General features: G+C 46.3%; 1 protein-coding gene across 1 annotated transcript in view; it reads left to right on the plus strand.

The window, feature by feature from the left end:
• The window catches only part of Sel1l3 (SEL1L family member 3), a 136963-nt gene that overhangs the window by 16185 nt on the left and 107872 nt on the right, over positions 1 to 12906 (plus strand). The gene's annotated exons all lie outside the window — the stretch shown is intronic.

A 12906-nucleotide genomic window follows, 5' to 3' on the forward strand; every position in this document is an offset into this window, starting at 1 on the left:
TATATATATATATATATATATATATATATATATATATATATATATATATATATTTGGGATAGAGAGATGGCTTAGTGGTTAAGCATTTGCCTGTGAAGCCTAAGAACCCTGATTCGAGGCTCAGTTCCCCAGGACCCACGTAAGCCAGATGCACAAGGTGACGCATGCATCTGGAGTTCGTTTGTAGTGTCTGGAGGACCTGATGTGCCCATTCTCTCTCTCTCTCCCTCTTTCTCCCTCTGTCTGTCACTGTCAAATATATATACATAATTTATATATTTTATATATATATATATTTGAAGCTAGGCACAGTGGTGCACCCCTTTAATCCCAGCACTCAGGAGGCAGAGGTAGGAAGATCGCTGTGAGTTCGAGGTCACCCTGAGACTCTGTACTGAGTTCCAGGCCAGCCTGGGCTAGAGTGAAACCTTATCTTGAAAAACCAAAAAAAAAAAAAAAAAATTATTTGAGAGAGAAAGAGGGAGGGAGAGAGAGAGAAAGAGGCAGAGACAGAAAGAGAGAGAGAAAGAATGGGCATGCCAGGTTCTCTACCCACTGCAAACAAACTCCAGGTGCATGTGCCACCTTGTGCATCTGGCTTACATGATAACTGGGGATTCGAACCTGTTAGGCTTCTCAGGCAAGCACCTTAACCACTAAGCCATCTCTCTAGCCAGAAATTCCATTTTTATCCTGAAGGCCATGTGGTAGTGGCCCTTTAAGGGCACATGAATCACAGCCTCTCTGCACGGGGGGGGGGGGAATCTGGGGCTCACTTTGAAATGGAATCTAAGGTTCTCTTCTGAGTTCAAGCAGCTCCTGGCTCTGGGGATGCGGAATGCCTGCCAGCTCTTCTCCTGTATCAGCAACTCATGCCAGGCCTGTTTCATGTCCTGCCCAGATCTGCTTTTTTTTAATTTTTATTTTTTTGAGGTAGGGTCTCACTGTAGCCTAGGCTGACCTGGAATTCATTATGGAGTCTCAGGGTGGCCTTGATCTCAGGCGATCCTCCTACCTCTGCCTCCTGAGTACTGGGATTAAAGGCGTGCGCCACCACGCCGGGCTCCCAGGTCTGTTTTATTTCCATACCATAACTACCTACAGCAGAATTGCCCAGGGCATTTATTGGACGTATATTGTCCTTCTTCATCTGGCTGAGCATTGAGGGAGATAAAGGCATTTAAAATGGACTCTGATGCACCCTAAATCTTGAATCTCTAGACCAGCTGCCAATGGGCCTTTGATCTTCTTGTGACGGTGGCTTGACTCCCAGGCTGGTGGTTGGTGGAAGAAATCCATGACCTGTGTCACCAGACTTTTCTGTAGGCCATGCCTGACACCTTCTAATCTTCCTTAGGACTGCTGTGGGACCAGGTGACTTAAGACCCATGCTCTATCTTCTTCTAGTGACCTATTTTGTGTGTGTGTGTGTGTGTGTGTGTGTGTGTGTGTGTGTGTCCTCTGGGATATAATTTCTGGCTATGAGGATTTCTTGGTGTGGTCTTACCCATAGTGGCTGTCTGCATGTAAAGAACTTAAGACACATGGCTGGAGAGATGGCTCAGCAGTTAAAAGCACTGCTTGCAAAGCCTGTTGGCCCTGGTTCAATTTCCCGGTACCCACGTAAAGTCAAATGCACAAAGTGATGCATGTATTTGGAGTTTGCTTGCAGTGGCAATAGGCCTTAGGGCACCCATTCTCTCTCTCTCTATCTCTCTGTCTTTCTTTCTCAAATAAATAAAACATTACAAAAAAAAATTTTTTTTAAAAAGCTTGCAACACATGTGTGGCCATGTAGCTCCATGGTGTCTAATCCACAATGCCATCAGACCAACACATTTGACCTCTTGAAAACTCTTACTGTTTGATTGTAATGTAGAGTCACAAGAAGTTGCAAAACTAGCAGAGAGCCCTATGTGTCCTGGCCTGGCTTCTCCCATTAGCACTGTCTTCAATACTACATATAGTATCAGAACCAAAGGACTCATGTCAACTGAATATCATTAACTACAAACTGAATTCAGGTTTTATAGCGTCGGCATTTGTATGTGTGCCCATGTATGTTTCCATACAATTGCATTTTATAGTTTAGCTTGGTCTGATGCTTTCCATACAGAACCCTGTAGAAGACAGGGGCTAATTCCGTTTCTTTGTATGTATGCATGCCTTGTGGGTGGGTGGGGGTGATTAGATGTCTGGAATACACGAAGGTACGGGGTGTTTTCGTGATCGCGTGCAGCCCCCTCCAAGTGCAGCCCCATGCCAGCATCTATGCGGCGTGCCTTCCACAGGGACCCCTCATTTTCGAGCAGAACGGAGCGCGGGGCACACACAGCCACAGTTTTGCTTTGCCTCCGACTTTGTCAGGGTTTAATGATTCCATTTCATGTTTGGCAAATCATATATTTCTCATTGAAAAATGACTGAATTGCAAACTGGAAGTTTCCAAATGAAATCATTTACGAACTAGCCTCCGTTCATAGGGTACCTGAACATGCCCTTAAAATGCCCTTTTGTTATTCCTTCCCCAGTTCACAAGGCTCAGGAATGACACAGTGGGAATTCTCTCCCCACCTTCTTAGAGCATTACTTTCCATGTGAGGACCAATCTAATCAAATCATAATGCACAGGAAACCCTTTCCTATGGGTTAAAATCCCTGAACATGGTTGGGGTGTGGGCTCTGAGCACAGCTCTTGTGCCTATAGCTGTGACTTGTTTACCAAAAATGAGACCAATTTCCCCCCCTCTCCGTAGGAGACAAGTCGCAAGAGCAAGAACAGCGGCCTGTAGCAGGTGGCCGGGACCTTTGTTGTGGATGTGGCTGTGGGATGGCGGGCAGGGGCCAGTCTCTGCCTTCTTCCTAGCTATTGATGAACAAGAGTGGGATGAAAACATGAGAGAGCATCGTGAGGGGCAGGGCCGAGCCCTGGGGGCACCTGTCTGTCTTGTCCCCTTCACAGTCGACAGCCCCATTGATGTGGGGCTTGGGAATGTTTTCTGTGTCAAATGTCTCATGTCGTGCGGCAGCCCTGCCTCTGAACTACAGTGCACTTATCTGGTTTTCATTTTCTTTTTCATTTCTGGAGACTCAAAGTCCCCCATGCAAGAATGTTCCCGCAGAATGGTTGACGTGCCTTCTGTCACTGGCTTAGCCCAGGTTCCCCGGCCAGGGCTGAGCGCCCACCCTGGGCCGTGGCTCTCTGCAGCTTCTCATTTTGCCAGAACCCAGGCTGAGCTATGGTCTGACTTTTGATGGACAACTGACAGATTTTTGTCCGATTCTGCTGAGTAAACCTAGCTAGGATCAGAATTCGGTGGCTTTACAGACACATGTGTATGCTACGGCTCGGTTACGTGCGCTTCCACACACCTGCCCCGCTGTGTTCTGGGCACAAAGGCCATAGGTGGTTAGACAAGCAATGCTTGTGGCTTCAATTACTGTTGTCTGATTTCCTTGGGGGAGGGGACAGGTGTTAATCTCAATCTGTTGCCCACTCAAGTCACATCATGTGTGCCTGACTCATTCATGAACTCACCAAAAGAGAACAAACAGCCCCCTCCCTCCGCCACCGGTGGTACCCACCTAACTGGGCCCCACCCCGACTTCTCTTCCTGTTACACTCTATGGGAAGGGTCAGGCCCTGCTGTTGGCTCAGCTTCAGCCTATATAGGTCACATGTTCAAACCTTCTTCGCCACGTGTAGTGTTAGCGTCTGAGTCACCACCCTTCTGGACTCTGGCCATAGCCTTTCGTGTGGCTTCTCGGCTTCTCCTTTGCCCTCCCTCTCCCAACAGCCTGTGCCAGCTGGTCACCTCGCCCCTTGGAAATTCCTCGCTCTGCCCCTTGCTCTTGGATCAGCTCATGCTGGCCTGTGGGATTCTGTCCCCAACACCTTGATGGCTTCACCTCTTGCTGTGTGCTCTTGTCTAGCCATGTGGGGATGCTTATTTCTCCCTGAGCACTTTGGGACATTTGGTGACTCCATCTCAAATGCTTTTCTCCCAGATCTCCTCACACCTCTGCCCCGCGACCATCTGGTCTGAAACAATGGTTCTGTTCCAGCATGATTCCCTCCTCACTCTCCCCACAGCCTGTCCTCACTGGACACCATAATTCAGTATATTCCATTACTGCTTTGTCTGTTGGCTAGGCTCTATAAGGGCCTGGGACCCTTGATTGCTTTGTTTCCAGTGAACACCACACTGTGACCGCACGCTTATATCCTCACCCATGTTGCTACAGTGGGGAATATGAGGAAGCGGGACCTAGACCTTGGTCCTCTGCACACACACCACAGCTTCCCAGACAGACCCATTTGAGCAGCCTCCTGCCCACCAGCTCTCCTTTTCCTTAGGCTCCCACTGTTAGGCTTTTACCTGGGGTAGCTGCTGTCTAACACTACAGGCCCAACGAGGCCCAACCGCACACACCAGCATGGTCTTCTGCCTCCTTGCATGCCGTTGCAGTCAGGTTCGCATTGCTGGCAGAAATCACCCGACCAAGAGCAGCTTCGCCGGGGAGGGGAGAATGATTTATTTTGGCTTACAGACTCAAAGAGAAGCTCCACGACGGCAGGGGAAACGATGGCATGAGCAGAGGGTGGACATCACCCCTGGCCAACATAAGGTGGACAATAGCAACAGGAGAGTGTGCCAAACACTGGCAAGGGGGAAAATGGCTATGACACCCATAAGCCCACCCCCAACAATACACTCCCTCTAGGAGATTTGACTTACCAACTCTCCATCAGCTGGGAACCTAGCATTCAGAATACCTAAGTTCATAGGGGACACTTGAATCAAACCAACACACATGCATAACTGATGAAATCGTACCTGAATTTCCATATATACATACATACATATGTGTGTGTGTGTGTGTGTGTGTGTGTGTGTGTGTGTGTGTGTGTTTATTTTACTTCTACATGAAAATTACCTTTCTGACCTCTGGTTTCCCAGAGGCCCCTGTTATTTCTCCTTTGAGGTGTGCTGTGTTCAATTCAATGAAGCAAACATTAAGCATCTGCTAGGTACCGGTTTCTTTACCCAAAGATGGGGGCTCAAGGATGAAAGTTCAGTGCCTCCCCCCTGAGTGGTTACGTGGAAGGCAAGTACATCATGAAGCCCAGCCACAGCCACTTTCCTCTGCTGAGTCCCTGCCAGGTGCCAGACACCGTGGAAGAGCCCACAGGGCTCTTTCCGATGCTGCCCGGTCACATTTGCAGAAGAGGACATTGTCTCGGGGAGTAGAATGGCTTGTCTAAGGTCATACAGCTATGAACCATGGAGCTGCCATTTCAACCTGGTTTGCTTCCCAAACCCCATGTCTAACCATTAGGTTCTACAGCTGGATGAGGTTATGAAGCTGTTTATTATTTATTTATTTCACATGATTCACCTTTGCCTGAGCCATTTCTATGTGTTAAATCCCTTGTGAGAGTTTGTCCCAGAGGAGGTGACGTCTGGACAGAGGAGTGAAGCATGAGTTGCACAGTCAGAGAGAGAATGGAGGAGAGGACACGCAGGCAGAAGGGACAGTGTGAGCATGGGCCCAGGGGAGAATATGACGCTCAGTGGGGGACAGTGATGTCCTGCATCCCTTGATGGGTCGGATAACAGAGAGGCATGATGCTTCAAGGCCGTCTGACGGACTGGGAGTGTCTACCCAGAGACTGGTGTTGAGCAGGGACCTGAGGCTGTCTGCACTGGTGAGCAAGAGCGCCACATTGGTGCCAGGAGTGGTGGCACGCGCCTTTAATCCCAGCACTTGGGAGGCAGAGGTAGGAGGATCGCCGTGAGTTCGAGGCCACCCTGAGACTACATAGTGAATTCTAGGTCAGTCTGGGCTAGAGCGAGAGTCTACCTCAAAAACCAAAAACAGGGGCTGGAGAGATGGCTTAGTGGTTAAGCGCTTGCCTGTGAAGCCCATGGACCCGGATTCGAGGCTCATTCCCCAGTACCCACGATAGCCAGATGCACAAGGGGGCGCACGCGTCTGGAGTTCGTTTGCAGAGGCTGGAGGCCCTGGCGCGCCCATTCTCTCTCTCTATCTGCCTCTTTCTCTCTCTGTCACTTTCAAATAAATAAGTAAAAATAAACAACAACAACAAAAACAAAAAAAAAAAAAACAAGAGTTCCATGTCAACTGACTCCTGACATCTACCACAAGATGGAAATGTGGACTAGCTGCACATCAGGGGTGAGATAGGCTACTCAGGCTGATACCACACTGACGATCTTTAGAAACCCTGCCAGTGTTACTAACCATTTTGCCCTTCTGTCTGCCTCCATACATAACAAAAAAGAGAGACCATGGCAGTTTCCTTCCTTTCTACTCTCTTTGCCTTTTACTAAAAAAAGTCATTTTTGTCTTTAGAGCCAATGGATTTGAAGTGTGATTTCTTATAACAAAATTCCATTATAACAAAATAATTGAAAGTTAAGTCAAATGTTGGAGCCAGGCTTGACTTGTCTTTGTGAAAGGAAACAAAACAAAACTGTTAATGCAGCAAGACTTTTCAAGCCAATGACGCGATGATCCTTTTTCTAATTATAAGCTATATATTTTGACTTACACACACAGAGAGAGGGAAAGAGAGAGTTCATTTTCCCTCAGTTAATCATGGTAGTTTGAATTTCTCAGTGATAACACTAATTAGTGCCTAGCATCTGCACTGCCCTTCTCAATTTTCAAAACACTTTTTCCAGGCACATTGTCTCATTTAATGCTCATAATAGTCCCATGGGAAAGACTGTATTATTCTCATCCTCTCCTTAATGAAGGGAAAAACAGAGACAAGGGGAGTTTGTTTAACTGGAGTCTAAACCTCGATTCTACTTCTCCACTGCCGCCTCTCCAAAATATGCTAATCTAGTCCTAACCCAGGTTCTAAATTAGAAGGGAGACTTTTTTTTTTTTAATTTGAATTTTTATCGATGTGAATCATCCTGCTTCCTTCACCCACTGGACTTTGTCTCTTTGAAGCCGGCTGGGCTGCACTAGAACGGCTTGGGAGGTCCGGGCAGGGAGGCCCTGGCATGGGGCTGGCTCCTTCTCCCTGCCTGCACAGAAGTGCGCTGAGGTTTTTTTTTGTTCTTTCTTAGCTGCAAAGGTAATGCATGTACCTGGTAAAAAATTCAAATAGTGTAAAAAGGTTTCGAGGAAAGAATAGGTTCTGCCCACCTCAGTCTTCTGGTCCTTTTCCCAGAAGGGTTTCTCGTGTCTCCTTCCAGAAATGTTCTCTGCACTCTAAAAGCATTAAGTTTAGCCCCTGTCTTCACATGCAAATGAGGCGACTGGAGCCCCTCTGCCTCCCGCTCATGAGCGACATGGCAGCGATTTTTCTCCGTCAGTATCTATTGCATGACCTCATTTTTTTTTCAACAGCTAGATCCCTAGTATTCTGTTGCCCCACAGCCCATCATTATTTAGCCTGTCTTTGTGGATGGGCAGGCAGGCCACTCAGAGCCTTGCATTCAACAAGGCTTCTCAGAACATTCTTACAGAGGTGTCAGTGCACACACGCCAAGGTTTGAAGGGTGAGTCACTATGAATGGGACTTATTATATTCTCAAAAATAGGGTTAGTGAACATTCCACAGACTTCTAAAGTAACCCACTTCACCATGCAGTCTCCATTTGGGGGGAAGTTCTGAATTCTGATTTATACTTGGTTTAAAAAAATAAAAACAGGGCTGGAGAGATGGCTTAGCAGTTAAGCGCTTGCCTGTGAAGCCTAAGGACCCCGGTTCGAGGCTCGGTTCCCCAGATCCCACGTTAGCCAGATGCACAAGGGGACACACGCGTCTGGAGTTCGTTTGCAGAGGCTGGAAGCCCTGGCGCGCCCATTCTCTCTCTCTTCCTCTATTTCTCTCTGTGTCTGTCGCTCTCAAATAAATAAATAAAAAATTAAAAATAAAAATAAAAACAATGAGCCGGGCATGGTGGCGCACGCCTTTAATGCCAGCACTCGGGAGACAGGGGTAGGAGGATTGCCATGAGTTCAAGGCCACCCTGAGATGACATAATGAATTCCAGGACAGCCTGAGCCAGAGTGAGACCCTACCTCGAAAAACCAAAACTTAAAAAAATAAAAACAAACTTTTTAGGCCGAGTGTGTGGTGTGCATGACTTTCATCCCAGCACTCAGAAGGCAGAGGTAGGAGGAGCACCATGAGTTTGAGGCCAGCCTGGGCTACAAGACCCTGCTTTGAAAAACTAAAATAAATAAATAAATTTTATTCTTGTGATTTTATTTTATTTATTTGAGAGAGAGAGAGAAAGAGAGAGAGAGAGAGAGAGAGAGAGAGACAGACAGGCAGGCAGCAAAGAGAATGGCCATGCTAGGGCCTCCACCTACTGCAAATGAACTCCAGACTCATGCATCACCTTGTGCATCTGGCTTATGTGAGTAGTGGGGAATCAAACCTGGATCCTTAGTCTTCACAGGCAAGTGCCTTAACCATTAAGCCAACCCTCCAGTCCTATACTTGGCTTTAAACAAAAGAACTATTAAGCTGGATGTGGTGGCGCATGCCTTTAATCCCAGCACTTGGGAGGCAGAAATAGGAGGATGGCCAAGAGTTTGAGGCCACCCTGAGACTACCTAGTGAATTTCAGGTTAGCCTGGGCTAAAGTGAGACTATACCTCAAAAACAAAACAAAACAAAAAGAGAAATATTGCACCCAATTTCTTTGATTCCTGAGTGCTGGGATTGAAGGCATGCACCACCACACCTAGCTGGGAAAGTATTCTTTTTTAAAAAAAAAATATGTGATTGTATTTATTTGGTGGGGGGGAGAGAAAGAAGCAAATAGAGAGAATGGGCACATCAGGGCCTCCAGTGGCTGCAAACAAACTCCAGACGCCTGGCTTATGTGGGTCCTGGGAGGTGGAACCTGGGTCCTTTGGCACAGCAGGCCAGCACCTTAACCCCTAAGCCGTCTCTCCGGCCCCGGAAAGCATTCCTGAGCTGCCCTCTCTGGCTTTACTTTCTTTCACGTCATGCTCACAGATGTCCCCTTGAGCCACATGCAGGTTGAGGCTGCCAGGGACATCCCTGACCTGTGTCTGAAGCTCACGCTGAGCTTGTTGCATGGAGATGGATCTTGTCCACAGTTAGGCTGTCCTGTCAGGGTTCTGATTCCCAGACTGAACTAAGCAATGACCTGCATGATGTCACCTCCCCGTCCCCCCCCCCCCCACCTAGGGGATGAGGTTAAAGACCCACGGCAATCACGAAGGGGTGGGAGTCCCATTCATCCACATGAGACACTAGTCTGTGCTGAAACAGGGTGGCGCCTGTGGGTCCCTGCTGAGCCAGGCCCTAACCTGAAGGTGAGGCTAGTATAGACCATGGGGCCTTGGATGTCCACGGCTGCCTTAATTATCTAACAAGATGGAGATATGTTAGTGCTTTTCAGCAACATGGTCGTGGCAGCTGCGGGTCAGCCTGGTTTTCTCTGGGGGGAGATTGTGAGGCGCAGTGTGGTCAGTACAAAGCCCACTTGGTGTATCGTCTGAGGACAAGTTTGAACAGGGCTGAGCTTTTGATTCCTCCACAACCTCCAGTAAGACAGGAACGATTTGCTGTTCTCTAAAGGAAGAGATTTTATTATACGTGGAAGCAATGCCTTTTGAAAAAATAAGACAAATAAAGCAGTCAAGGGGGAAGAATTCCAGACATGCTTTCGTGGCATTTGTGTTCCTGTCTCGCTGCAGCTTCCCAACCTTCTCGTAGAAGAACAGCCAGGGAACTGGATGGAAGGGAAGGATTTGAAGGGATCACTTGGCAAAGGCAGCATGGTGTATGTTGTAGAATTGTAGCAAGTATTGAGAGAACAGGAGACGAGTCTGAGTTGTGATTTGGCGACAGTTACATTGATTCATTCACCACACTCTTCGGGAACCCCTTTCAAGGGCTGGGTACTGTTGTAAGCTCTAGGAATGGAAGTGGATGGTGCCAGGTTCCTGCTATCCTGGAACATACAGAGGAAATTGGGCAAGCTACTAAATCTCTTTGGTCCTAATTTTTTGCTCCCTATAAGCTTTTTAGTGGTGCATGCCATTGACACCATTGCTCCCCAGTCTACTGCTATGACAGACATCACTAGTCAATTACAGATGATCCTCAACTTATGGTGGGTTGATGGTTTTTTTTTCTTCAATTTTGATAGTGGAAAATCATACCAAGACACCATTGGATGGTTTGCTTTTGGTACAGTATTTAATAGATTATACTAGAGAGCTAACACTTTGTTATAAAATAGGCTTTGTGTTAGGTGGTTTTGCTCAGCTGTAGGCTAATGTAAATGTTCTAGACACATTTAAAGTAAACTAGCTAGATTAAGCTATATTGGGTTGGTTAGAGGTCTTAAATATGCTTTAAAAATATTTTTAGCAGGGCGTGGTGGCACACGACTTTAATCCCAGCACTCGGGAGAAAGAGGTAGGAGGATTGCCATGAGTTTGAGGCTAGTCTGAGACTCCATAGAGAATTCCAGGTCAGCCTGATCTAGAGTGAGACCCTACCTCGAAAAACCAAAAAAAAAAAAAAAAAAAAAAAAAGATAGTTGTCTATTTACTTGTATGTATGTGTGAGAGAAAGAGAGAGGGAGAGATGGGCATGCCAGAGCCTCTTGCTGCTTCAAATAAATTCTAGACACATGTGTCACTTTGAACTCCTGGCTTTATGTGACATTGTAGTTAGCTTCATGGTGCTGAGATGAATATCTAAACCAGGCACAGATTATGGGAGGAAGGCTTTATTCAAGCTTACAGATCCAGGGGGGAGTTCCATCAGTGGCAGAAGAAACTGTTGCCATTGACAAATCCAAGCAGAGAGGCACCACAGAGCCAGCACGGCCAGAGCTCAAAACCTCTGCACATCTCAGACTGGAATCCAGATCCACTCCCAGTGAGCTGGAGTCTGCCAACAGGCAACTGAAGCTGCAAACTCCATTTTGATAAAACGCCTGAGTCTATGGGTGACATCCATTCAAACTACCACATACAGGTAGTGGGGAATTGGACCCAGGTCTGCAGGCTTTGCAAGCAAGCACCTTTTATCATTTATTTTTGCATTTATTGAGCTATCTCATCAGTCCTATTAAGTGCATTTTTGATGTTTAATTTTTGCCATGGGACATAGCCCATCATAAGTCAAGGGACATCTATATAGACAATAAGCCTGGATGTTTTCCTGTACCTGATGGATTCTAAATTCATTCTTTATTCTAATTATAATGGAAAGACAGAAATAGAACTCTAAATTATAGAATAATCAGTTACAGAATTTATTTGAAAAAAATCAGTTGTTGGGTACAAAGGGTATGTATTTTGGTACAATTATTTTCGATCCTAAGATTGAGATTAGGCTTCTGTGTAACCTATACCTGGACCCATGGGAATGGGGGTGGCTCTCTGACACTCCCTGATTCCTCTCACTTTAGAAGCCTCCTTCTCAGAGTCTTTCCCCAGGATGAGGTTAGGCAGAATCCAGTTATCATCTCCTATGAGTAGACAGCAACAGCCACCCACAGAAGGCTTCCTGGGTTCCAGCATGGTCACCTGGTCTCCTCTGCCTCAGTTAATATATGGAAACCCAACCAAGGTTGAGCTGATATCAACTTCTTTGGTGAACTATTCCCTCAGATTCAAATGCCTTTGCATTATTTCTATGTATAATCTCTGTCACCATACCTGTAACAGATAGGCAGGTCCAATTTGCCAAAACTGAGTTTGAAGTGAAAAAAGTTCAGGTGCTTCCATTGCAATTGGCACATTTACAAATTTATACACATTGGGAGAAATTGGCTTAGTTAATCCTAATATAAATAACACACACACACACACACACACACACATACTGTCTCTCTCTCCCCCTCTCTCTCTCACAAACATATAGGCCTGAGATGCTAAAACCTGCCCTTAGGATTTTCAAATTATATTAGGCCAAAAGTACTTCTCTACTTGTTAGTTTTTTTGTTTTTTTTTTTATTTCTCCTTGGAAAATGAGCAGAGATGTCCAGCATCCCAGAGCAAAGACCCATAATTTATCCCCCAATATTAGTATTTGGTGAGTCTCACAGATGCCAATCCTTCTCTCTCTAAGAGACCCAGGAAATAGGTTTGTTCCATCACTGAGTCATGGCTGTTTAAACCAAGAAATGTTTCTTGTAACATTTTAAGAAAAAGCAAGGCATCCCTATTTCTAGGTTGAGTTAAGTAAATTCTCTTTCCTTTGTGGGGGAAATATGAAAACTAGAAATGTATATTTAGCCTTGTTTAAAGCAGTAGATGTGAAATATAGAATGAAAAGAACTCAGTTTTCCCTCTAAGATTTGTTATGGACATTCTCATATTCTCCAGAGCCACAGAAGAGCAACTGTCCATATTGGTGGAAAAAAAGAAAAAAAGTGGAACTGTGCTCAGTTTGAAGGGCTGTGGTTAGTCATTTTGTGCAGGGTAATGTTTTGAGTATATGTGGAATTTTGTACCAACACACAAAGGGGGGTTGGAGATTGTGGTGGTTTACACTGATTGTCACCTTAGAACCTACAGTCACTAGGGAGGGACTCAACCTTAGGGCATGCCTACCAGGGTTGTCTCAGTCTGGTTACTTGAGGGGGGAATGGGGGAGCGACAGTCCATGGGCTGCAGTCCTGGACTGAGTCAACAAGGATTGCTGGCTGAGCCCTGGTGCTCCTCACTCTGCTTCCTCTGTATGCACTGAACGTGAGCAGCTGCCTCAAGCTGCTGCCACCACGCCTCCCACATGATGGACTGCAACCTGACATACACCTTCCCTTCCTTAAACTGAGCTTTATCAGGTATTTTGTCCCAGCCATGAGTAGGTAACCCACACAAGGACGCAGCTCATGGTAGGGTGAGTGCATAGCATGT

This window comes from Jaculus jaculus, chromosome 11 (assembly GCF_020740685.1).
Source record: "Jaculus jaculus isolate mJacJac1 chromosome 11, mJacJac1.mat.Y.cur, whole genome shotgun sequence".
Taxonomy (NCBI): Eukaryota; Metazoa; Chordata; class Mammalia; order Rodentia; family Dipodidae; genus Jaculus; species Jaculus jaculus.